The sequence below is a fragment of the Ochlerotatus camptorhynchus genome, unplaced genomic scaffold (genome assembly GCF_037179485.1).
Source record: "Ochlerotatus camptorhynchus isolate MF236.1 unplaced genomic scaffold, CSIRO-AGI_Acam_v1.1 ptg000128l, whole genome shotgun sequence".
Lineage (NCBI taxonomy): Eukaryota > Metazoa > Arthropoda > Insecta > Diptera > Culicidae > Ochlerotatus > Ochlerotatus camptorhynchus.
Genome location: NW_027040618.1, coordinates 5,142,501 through 5,154,863, shown reverse-complemented (window position 1 = coordinate 5,154,863; position 12,363 = coordinate 5,142,501).

Sequence of the window (12,363 nt, the reverse complement as noted above, 5' to 3'; positions counted from 1 at the left end):
TCCAATCACTATTGTCTGAACGCTCACTTGTTCTGTGTGGGGTTGGGAGACAGCAATCTCTGTGAATGTGGACAAGGTTACCAGGACGCTGATCACATCCTTTGGTCTTGTGCGGAGTATCGTGGAGTCAGATCACATATTTATGATTCCCTTCGGGCTCGAGGTAGACAACCTAATGTTCCAGTTCGGGATATTTTGGCTAGACGCGATCTGGAGCTTATGAAACTCATATATGTTTACTTTAAGGATATTAACCTTAGATTGTAAGTTTGATTAACCTTGTGTGTAGTTTGTATTTTGTACGTGTGGGTTTTTTTTCTCAATGTTTGTTTTCAAGATCAATAGAAATAATTTCATGCTTTAGGATTAATTAAATAGTTGTATCGTAAACCACATTTCAAACCTCCTTCTTCCCTTTTCCTATCAAAAAAATTGTAAATCTCCACTAACCTCGAGACAACCGCGAGTACTCGGTCCAGTTCCTTTAACTTTAAATATAAGACAGTATTAATGTATAACGCAAAGGATAACTCGGCTCTGTAAAGTTTATTCCATTGAGCCTGTACATAATGATAAATAAGCATTTTCCCAGTCAGTTATTACATTTCGAATGAATTGCACTACTTGGCTGGGAACTGAATTCCAAATATCAAAGGGTTCTGTCAGCCCCTTATCCAGAAAACTACGCCTCTTATTGAAGATTGCTGTACAAGAGCATAGCAGGTGTTCAGAGTCTTCTTTTGCTATGCCACATAATCGACACATGTCATCTTGAAATTTTCCTATCAGCTTCAAGTGATATTCACATGGACAGTGCCCTGTTATTAAACCTGTGTACATACTGAGATCTTTCTTTGATGGTTCAAGAATTTTGCTAGTCATTGAAATGCTCGGATTAATAAACCGTTTCGACTGCCTAGCAATGAGAGTGTTGTTCAAATTGGTCTCCACTTTCATTTTTTCCAATTTCTTGAACTCCATTCTAAGAAAGCAAGCAGAAACTCCACAGAATGGTTCTGGTCCCATAAATTGTTGAGATGATCCAAGCCTAGCTAGTGTGTCGGCTTTCTCATTCCCTTGAATTCCATAGTGACCAGGAACCCAAAATAGGTTCACTTGGTTTTGGTAGGCCAATTTTTGGAGTGACATTGCACATTCTCCTGTTGCTGATTTCATAGCATTTAGTGCTGCTTGGCTATCAGACGTAATGCAGATATTTGAATGTCTATAATTTCTACGCAAGCAAATTTTAGAACATTCAAGAATTGCTTGGACTTCTGCTTCGAACACGGTAGGCCAGTAGCCCATAGATATTGAGATATTTATACCTGGACCTGTTACCCCTGCTCCTACACGATTATCCAATCTAGAACCGTCTTTTTAAAAGACAATTGATCCTGGACGGGTCCCCCATTGTCCCACAAATCGCGATCCGCATCTGCTACATTGTAAAGACGATCGAAGTGATATTTTTTCTTCATCAAATCTTCATTTTGTAACACAATAGAATCAATATTGAACATTTTAGGATGCTTATAAAGGGTGATACGGTCAAAATTTGGTCAAGGGAAAACGCGTGTAAATCGGTGAAATTGTTTATTTAAAAAATCAAATTAAATTTCTTTTTCAAGTTCAATTAGTGTAAAATTCAGGAAAAATATTCAGTTAGGCTTCCGCTTTTCCAAATCCGAATTGCCGGGCCTTACGCTTGACCCCTGCCATCAGATTTTGTACAGCCACCTTGTCCACCTTCTTCGCCGCAGAAAGCCAGTTTGCCTTGAACTGCTGCTCGCCCTTAGCAGTTTTTTTGGTCTTCTTTAGGTTCCGCTTGACAATAGCCCAGTATTTCTCAATTGGGCGGAGCTCTGGCGTGTTGGGAGGGTTCTTGTCCTTGGGAACCACCTGCACGTTGTTGGCGGCGTACCACTCCATGGCCTTTTTACCGTAATGGCAAGATGCCGAATCCGGCCAAAACAGTACGGAACAACCGTGTTTCTTCAGGAAAGGCAGCAGACGTTTATTCAAACACTCTTTCACGTAAATTTCTTGGTTGACAGTCCCGGAAGCTATGAAAATGCTGCTTTTCAAGCCACAGGTACAGATGGCTTGCCAAACCAGATATTTCTTTGCGAACTTTGACAGTTTCATGTGCTTGAAAACATCTGCTACCTTTCCCCTTCCTTTTGCCGTATAAAACTCCTGTCCCGGAAGCTGCTTGTAGTCGGCTTTGACGTAGGTTTCGTCGTCCATTACCACGCAGTCAAACTTCGTCAGCATCGTCGTGTACAGCCTCCGGGATCGCGCTTTGGCCGTCGTATTTTGTTTATCATCGCGATTTGGAGTCACTACCTTCTTGTAAGTCGATAGGCCGGCTCGTTTTTTGGCTCGATGCACGGTTGTAGACGATACACCCAGCTTATTTGCGGCATCTCGGAGAGAGAGGTTAGGGTTTCGCGTGAAACTACCGGCAACTCTCTTTGTCGTCTCAGAGGCTTCCGGTTTTCGATTTCCCCCCGATCCAGACTTCCTGGCTGTCGACAAACGTTCCCCAAACACTTTAATTACATTTGTAACGGTTGATTTGGCAACTTTTAGCGATTTTGCCAACTTTGCGTGCGAGTAGCTCGGATTTTCGCGATGCGCGAGCAAAATTTTGATACGCTGCTCTTCTTGCTTGGACGGCATTTTGACAACTGAAGAGTGAATTCCAAAATCAAAATAGAAGCAACATTCTACACACACACACCTTCAAAATGAGGGGTGTTCAGGTTTTTTAAATGCAAAATTGAAAGAAATACGTCAAGTTGATATTGACCAAATTTTGACCGTATCACCCTTTATGTCCTCTGTGACGGATAGATTACTCATTCATTATAATTGATTTTAGGATTCAATTAATACAGAGCGTCTGAAATTTCTGTCAAAATAGTCTGGTGCATCCTCCGTCGGAATCGTCTGTAACCTTCATTGGTAGCATCTGAAATATCCACCGAAATCGTCTGGAACCTCCTCCGTCGGGAACGTCATCAATTTCCGGTGAAATTGTCTGGACACTATGCCGAAATTACCGAGAATGTTCTCATTCGGAATCGCCTGGAAACTTCATTGGCAGTATCAGCAAACCAACCGGTGAAAACTAACGATTTTAAATTGGCTCACTACTTGACTAGCCTATTGGTCCCAAGTATATCTATAAGCGTACCTCATTCTAGTCTAAGTTTAGTACTACACTCTGTTTGTTTTGGTTCGCTATGAAAGTTTGACACATAAAATGAGGGGTTCGTGGATTTTCCTATGTTTCGAGGGATGCATCGATTAGCTTGGAACCGAAGATAGTACCAAAGCTGAGCCAAAAAGTTGAGCACGTTTCTAACTCTGTTTGTTTTTATTCGCTGTGAAAGCTTGACAGATAAAATGAAGGGTTCGTGGGGTTTCATAAGTTTCGAGAGGTGCATCGATTAGCTTGGGACCGAAGAGAGTACCAGAGCTGAGCCAAAAAGTTGAGTACGTTTCTTCAGGACCTTCTGATCGTAGAGTTACCTCTATGGTACCACATACGGGGAAATGGATGTAATGTCGGCCTAAATGCCCCTAATTTGGGTCCGTATCTTGTTGCATCGGAAATTTGCTATAGTTTTTCGTTACGTGGTAGTCTTTGTTGCATGCACGGCGAATGAGAACGACCCAAATTTGAGTTTAGTTCACTCATAATCGCCAAAAGTGCAGGAACTCAGCGATGAGTAAAATTTGTCTCATGGTTTCCTGTGGAAAACCTAAAAAATCTGCCGGAAAATGAGGAAATTGACGAAAATTTTATTCAGTCTCGGAGTAGTACCAATAGACTGAGTGAATCCAATCGTTACTTTTCTCAAACACGGAAATTTATCCCTGGAAAATCCTGGGAAAACATGAGGCAAATTTACTCATCGCTGAGTTCCTGCACTTTTGGCGATTATGAGTGAACTAAACTCAAATTTGGGTCGTTCTCATTCACCGTGTGTGTAAAGTTCGCATCGCATTTTTTGTGATCATGCACTGAACCAAAACATCCACCGATCGTTGAATGAAATCTCATTCAGCATCAAGCAAAACTAATGATTCCTGAGATTGAATGAAAAACACGTCGAATGATTTTATGATCAACAATAAGTGGTTTTTGTTTACTTTTCAAACGTTTTTCTTCTTCTTGTCGACCAAATAATCAGTCACATATTAATAGGCACAAAAAAAATTGATTTTCATTGTGAACCAAAATGAATATATTTCATCATAGCCCCATTGATGAAAATCATGCTATTTCAGGTTTGTCATCATCTTTCGGCTATTCTCTATCAGTTAGCAAATGGCGGCGAAGACCGTGACTGCGCGAGTTTGTTTGCATTTGTGAAAAAAGTGAAATTTAGTGTTTGACTAAATACAATAAAATGAATAGTAAATGGCTCAAGTTTGTTCGGGAAAAAGTGATATTTTGTACCCTCGGTACCTCTATCGTTCTTTTTTTCCGTTGACGAGAAAACATTTAATTATTTTAAAATTTAATTAAGATACATTCTTTTGGAATAAAGTTATGTCAATAGAAATAATTGTCTAATTGTTTATTTAAATATTCTAGAAAAATATAGTTAGACGACCATTTCATATGAGATGACTCATATAGTCTTCTTATTTTTACACAGTAATGCTAATAACTGATTGAAATGGTTGTGTAATTATTTTTTTCAAGAATATTTCTGATAAGAAAATACCCCTATTAAGCCAACTACATAGATATGGACATCATTTGAATCCTATCTCACTTTCTTTCATTACAAGACTGATGAGTTGAAAAGTTTTTGTATGCAAATCATTCACACAGTGTTCTGTTTTGATTGTTGTATATATGATTATAAAGCTAATTTTAAATTATATTCATACATTTTGCCTTGATTCTGTCAAAAGATGAATTGAATGACGATCTTCTTAAAATCATCTGATAATAAGCATGGGGCTTGGGTGAGGCAAAAATCATTCAGTAAACGGCGGGTGTTTTCGTTCAGTGTGGCTTGCAAGAAGTGCCAAAAAACAATTTCAGACTCCGAACGTATTGTTTATCGCGGTTTTTGTGCCAAAGTTGATCTCGAACTTCTCGATCAACTTGGATTGTACGAGAAGAATGTCTTCTGGATGTGCGATCACTGTGCGGCGCTTTTTTCAAACGGCCACTTCCGTAATATCGTGAGCCGTGACGTCAATCAGACTTCTGTGGCTCCAAATGCGGTTGATTCGATGAAAGAGGACATCGAGAAATTGAATTTGGCTGTTATTGTGGAATCGAAGATCCCAGTCGATCCCAGTCGACTCAACTCCACGTTGGCCCAGAAAGACCGCTTTGATTCCGGTCGTGGTACCCCGAAACGTCGCCGTACTTCATCTAGCACTGACGACAAGCCCATACTGTGTGGTAAGAAAGCTCCTATCGACTCGGTCAGAACCGTGGACCTGAACGATGATCTGGTGTGGGTGTACTTATCGGCGTTTCATCCCACTACTACGAACGATGAAATTTCATCTCTTGTCTCTAAGTGTTTGTGTCTGGAAACAGACGAGAAACCTCGGGTTGCCAAGTTGGTTCCCACAGGAAAAGATCCGTCAACGTTAAACTACGTTTCCTTCAAAGCCGGCGTCAACCAAAACAAACGGGATATTGCCCTTTCCTGCGATTCGTGGCCGGAGGGCATTCAGTTCCGTGAGTTCGATGATTCCCGGTCAAAGAAGGTGACCAAAATCACCCGTATTGGTCCAGCACAGTGACACCAGTTCCAAGATACTTCCTTTTCGATGACTAACGTGCTATTGGGCGGATCTGGGACGCAACAACACAGTGCTTCGGAAGCATCTGATCCCTCCGAACCAGTCGAGCTGTTTGTAGATCTAATCATCAGAAGTCGTCCTGGCCCTGGTTTTGGAATCGGTGACGAGTTTTTCCAGCCTGTACTTACAGGCAAGTATCGATACGTTCCAAAACCTTCTTTTTCTGAGCCACCTTCCGCTTCCAGCAGCGAATACTTAACGCAACCATCCGATCCAACCTCGCCTTCTGAAAACGACGCAGTAAGCTCGATGTCTTCTGAACTCTGGATGAACCAATCTGCTTTTCAACCGGGACGCATCGTGGAAAGCTTTATGGAAGCCCCCGGTTCCTCTAACTCAGTCGTGCTAATTCCTGTCAGCGTTCATCATAGTCGTCCTGGCCCTGAATTTAGATGTGGATTGGGGGTCTTCCAACTTGCTAGAACAGGCGAGTACATGTCTGATGCCGATCCATATTTCAGCACCTTGAATGCCACCGAATCAACTCTCATACCTCGGACCCCGGAACGCGCCGTAGAAAGCCTCGTGGAAGCTCCCAATCCCACCGTCTCAGTCCAGCCATTTGCTGTGTAGGTTTAAGTCGAGGCTTAATCACGAGTATCAGCGAGCCAGTCGTCGATGCTTTCTGCGATTTCAACGAGGTATTCAGCGTAACCTTAAACTACACCCGAAATCCTTCTGGAACTACGTGAATTGAACAGTGAAGTCGCTTCCACTCCGCAGGATATTTGCCGCCTTTTTTCTGTCAATTTTGCCAGTGTGTTCACTGATGAGAGACTAAGAGACAACCATGTTTCCCTCGCAGCCAGGAACATCCCACTAAATGGTCAAACGCTGGGTGCAATTGATGTCAACGTTGAGATGATTTCTAACGCTGCAACGCAGCTCAAATCGTCCTTCAACCCTGGACCCGATGGAGTTCCGTCCGTGTTTTACCGTCTATTCCGTATGTCCTCTCCAGTGGTATATTTCTATCCTCCTGAAAATTTGCACACATGTTTCCTGTCCACAAAAAGGGAAGCAAACGAGCCGTGGATAACTATCGTGGAATTACATCGCTGAGTGCTGTTTCGAAACTATTCGAGCTTGTTATTATGGAACCGTTGCTCTCTCACAGCAAGCAGTATCTGAGTGCTGACCAACACGGGTTTACTGGCGGTCGCTCTACAACCACCAATCTGCTATGCCTCACATCCTACATTACCGATAGTATGACTGAACGGGTACAGACGGACGTTATATATACCGATCTATCCGCGGCATTGGATAAGTTGAATCATGACATTGCGATTGCTAAACTCGACAGGCTTGGGGTGAGCGGTAATCTCTTGAGTTGGTTCCGTTCGTATCTACTGGTCGCCAACTTATGGTTGCTATAGGAGATTGCAAATCAGCTAGCTTCTTTGCCACATCAGGTATACCGCAGGGAAGCCAGCTGGGACCGTTGATTTTTCTACTCTACTTCAGCGACGTGAATCTAGTTATCGAAGGACCTCGATTATCATATGCAGACGACCTCAAAATATTTTTACGAATTTGCTCGATCGCTGACTGCCACAATTTTCAACCTCAGCTTAATGTCTTCGCCAGTTGGTGTACTTTAAATCGAATGGTAGTGAACCCAGCAAAGTGCTCTGCCATAACGTTCTCACAAAAAAAATCAACCGATTGTATTCAGCTATGACCTGCTTGGAACGACACTCGAACGCGTGAATCATGTGAAAGACCTGGGTGTGGTGTTGGATTCACAGCTAACATTCAGGCAACACATTTCTTATGTCATCGATAAGTCGTCTAGGACTTTAGGATTAATCTTCAGGATAGCTAAGAATTTCTCCGATGTCTACTGCTTAAAATCTCTTTACTGCTCCCTCGTACGATCGACGCTTGAGTATTGTTCTGCGGTTTGGAATCCGAATTACAACAATGGTGCCGAGAAAATCGAATCTGTTCAACGTCGTTTTCTTCGTTTTGCACTTCGTAGACTGCCCTGGAGAGATCCGCTTCGGCTGCCCAGTTATGAGAGTCGCTGCCAACTGATAAACCTTGAACCTCTCCGGATTAGAAGGGACACCAGCAGAGCTTTGATTATCGCCGACACTCTACGGGGACGAATAGATTGTGAGGCTATCCTGAGGCAAATTGACCTAAACGTGCAAGCCCGACCACTCCGTAACAACCTCATGCTGAGACTGCCACTGCGTCGCACGAACTACGGGGAATATGGTGCGATTTGCGGACTACAGCGTGTGTTCAACAGAGTCGCATCTGTATTCGACTTTCAGCTCACACGTGATGCGCTTCGTCGGAGATTCTCATCTGTTTTCGCCGGCCGCAGTGACTGACAGAGAAAATTAGTGTATTTCCATTTATGTTTTTTACATTCTGACCATGTTGCTTTGTTTTTCATTCTGTGGTTATTTGACATGTAATTTTACTATTATTATTATTGTGATTAGTATTATTAACATCATTTGGGCTACAGTCAGCCTGTTGATGTATGGCAACAATAAACAGTTTAGACAATAAACAGTTTGATAAGACTGTCAACTCTTGAAATTTAATTTGTCGCATGGAAAGTTCTCTCATTTTCCCCAAGGTTACCCAAAATAAATACTGCATGTGTATGCAGTCCAAAATAATCACAAATGACTGAATCATTGCAGCCACATTGTATTAGACGGGTGTTGTTTCCAGACTTCTCTGGGAGCATCGGGAACATTTCTGGATGTGGCACTATCGCCCTGAGCACTCGTTATAACTGTTTTTATTTGCCTCTTGATAGATTTTGGTATTAATAAAAGGTGCGGACCATTTCCCCGGGGACACCATGAACATGTGCTGAGGTGGTAAATGTCATGAAAATGTTAGGGCGAAAAATGTCGCGACATTAGTTTCCCCCATACAATTTAGTGGTGACATCTCTGCAGCAAAAAGCGGTACCGGTGGTGTAGTGGAAAGCGGGATTGCCGCTCACCCAACAGGTCTGGATTCAATCCCAGTCGGCGCCGCGGAGATTTTCTGAAGCATAAATTTTCTGAGCATATCGCCTGCCTTCGGAATGGAAGTAAAGCTGTTGGTCCCTGGTCTATGAGTTGATAGGTCGATAGGTATGGTCCAGTTGTGTGTCATTAGCATTGGTACTAACTACGGAAACCAAGATCGACGAAAAACAAATCAAGGAAAAACAACTTTGCAGTAAAAATGTACATTTACCATTCCTGGACTCCTGGACCAATATGACCACCAGCTATGCAGATTTTAACATCAAAATCAAATAATTCGGAAGCTCTTCCTTTGACATATCGAGTTATAGAACCAAAATAACACTACATAGACCATCGACCAAAGGAGGCATCGACTTGTGCACTCTATTTAACTTCTACTCAGTGATTGTGTAGAATTGTACTGCTCTCTCTCTCTCTTTTCCTCTTACGGACATTTTACTCAGCTGCAGTTCAAAAGGAAACATACTTAAAGGGTGATACGGTCAAAATTTGGTCAATATCAACTTGACGTATTTCTTTCAATTTTGCATTTAAAAAACCTGAACACCCCTCATTTTGAAGGTGTGTGTGTAGAATGTTGCTCGTATTTTGATTTTGGAATTCACTCTTCAGTTGTCAAAATGCCGTCCAAGCAAGAAGAGCAGCGTATCAAAATTTTGCTCGCGCATCGCGAAAATCCGAGCTACTCGCACGCAAAGTTGGCAAAATCGCTAAAAGTTGCCAAATCAACCGTTACAAATGTAATTAAAGTGTTTGGGGAACGTTTGTCGATAGCCAGGAAGTCTGGATCGGGGGGAAATCGAAAACCGGAAGCCGCTGAGACGACAAAGAGAGTTGCCGGTAGTTTCAAGCGAAACCCTAACCTCTCTCTCCGAGATGCCGCAAATAAGCTGGGTGTATCGTCTACAACCGTGCATCGAGCCAAAAAACGAGCCGGACTATCGACTTACAAGAAGGTAGTGACTCCAAATCGCGATGATAAACAAAATACGACGGCCAAAGCGCGATCCCGGAGGCTGTACACGACGATGCTGACGAAGTTTGACTGCGTGGTAATGGACGACGAAACCTACGTCAAAGCCCACTACAAGCAGCTTCCGGGACAGGAGTTTTATACGGCAAAAGGAAGGGGAAAGGTAGCAGATGTTTTCAAGCACATGAAACTGTCAAAGTTCGCAAAGAAATATCTGGTTTGGCAAGCCATCTGTACCTGTGGCTTGAAAAGCAGCATTTTCATAGCTTACTGTCAACCAAGAAATTTACGTGAAAGAGTGTTTGAATAAACGTCTGCTGCCTTTCCTGAAGAAACACCGTACTGTTTTGGCCGGATTTGGCATCTTGCCATTACGGTAAAAAGGCCATGGAGTGGTACGTCGCCAACAACGTGCAGGTGGTTCCCAAGGACAAGAACCCTCCCAACACGCCAGAGCTCCGTCCAATTGAGAAATACTGGGCTATTGTCAAGCGGAACCTAAAGAAGACCAAAAAAACGACTAAGGGCGAGCAGCAGTTCAAGGCAAACTGGCTTTCTGCGGCGAAGAAGGTGGACAAGGTGGCTGTACAAAATCTGATGGCAGGGGTCAAGCGTAAGGCCCGGCAATTCGGATTTGGAAAAGCGGAAGCCTAACTGAATATTTTTCCTGAATTTTATACTAATTGAACTTGAAAAAGAAATTTAATTTGATTTTTTAAATAAACAATTTCACCGATTTACACGCGTTTTCCCTTGACCAAATTTTGATCGTATCACCCTTTAGTCACTGAGTAAACTCCCTTTTGAACTGCAACTGAGTAACATTTCCGTGAGAGAAAAATAGAATACAATACACTAAGTAGATTTGAAATAGAGTTTGAATTATTGAAGTAAAGAATATCGAGTTGTGAAGAGTTGACTTTATTTTAAAAATTACAAACTATAATGGCCAAATTCTGACCACTGTCAAAAATTGATCAGCGTACGATTCATGATTTAACATTATTAAAAAAAGGTCTACAGACAGTTGTGATTTTCAAAAACTGATAGGGAAGTTAGTGAACGTTTAGTGTAATTGTAAAGAAGATAAAACTCAACCCGTAAGAAGCCTGTCCGTAACGCTTTTTTTCTCGATTTCAATTACACCCACGCATCCAATCGTGTCCCCACCTATTGGGATATTTTATATTTTTGCCTACGTAAACAAACCATCGCATCGTGTGTACCTATACCGGTTTACGCGTATAATTTATTTCCGCAGGCAGGAGGGTATCATTAAATGCCGAAACCCGCTGAGCAGTGCTCTCTGTGGCAGTTGAAATTTCCATACAACAGAAACCTGTGTAAAGAGAAGTATTTGAACAGTGTGGAAAAAATGCACGCTTATTCAAATCACACACGCACTCACATGCACAGTGTATTTAAACTCGTTCAGAAAAAAAGCTATTAATTTTAAAAGCGGACAGTGTTGACACCTGATATCAGGAACCCTCCCATCTAGGTGTTTTTATGATTGTGAAACAAAGTGAATCCAACGAAAAATAACAGTGGCGTTGCCGGTCAAATTGGTAGGAGAAAATTACTGAAAAGCAACCGATCCGTGAAAGCACTGTGCGACATATGATTATGGGCCATTTAATTTATGATAAAATGCGTTATATTTTCAAGGCCAGCATGGCTCGGTTGTTAAAGGCGTAGCTACCAAACAAAGACCATGCTGAAGGCGGCGAGTTTGATTATTGGTCCGGTACAGGATTTTTCGGATTTGACTTGGCATACATAGTTCAGATGCATGTTTGCAGTATAGTCCAAGGCTGAAAATATCTCTAATAAAGCAAAAAGTATGTTTGCGGTTCAGAAGTCTCTGTCATGAATTTGACATTTCCAACTCGTACTCGTGGATACCCATATTGCATGGGTTCAGATGCGTACCGCTGTCTGAATTGAATTCAAACCTGCCATCTTGGATTGAAATCTAACATCCCAAGTAACATACTCCATGCCTATAAATAGAGAAACAATTACGCAAGTAGTGAAATACTTTTTATGAGTATAACAACAGTCTATTCTAGTATGCTGATAACTGAATTTCCAACCTGAAAGATATTCTATACCGGACCGGAAATCGAACCCTCTGGTATGGTAATATCTAAAGAGACTGAATTGGGTAAAGGCGACATCTTATCCATTTGTCAGGTCATCTGCTCGATTGGAATAACTTTTCCTATGACTTTGACAGATAATCGATTGTACCAATTCAATCTTTACAAATTCAGTCTCTTTAGTAATACCGTGCCTTGACTGACTAGGTCATCACTCGTTTAATTATTTCGAATTAAGGTGGGTTTAGAATCCTGACTGACCCTACAATTCGCTTTTTTCAAATACTTCAACTTCAACTTTACGTCACTGGACATTTGTATCCATCGACAGCCATGCCAAAAAAACGGATATCATTGTATGTAGTTGTTTGCATTGTTATGTTTAAATTGCACCTATAAAATTAATTGCTTGCAATACACGCGATTGCTG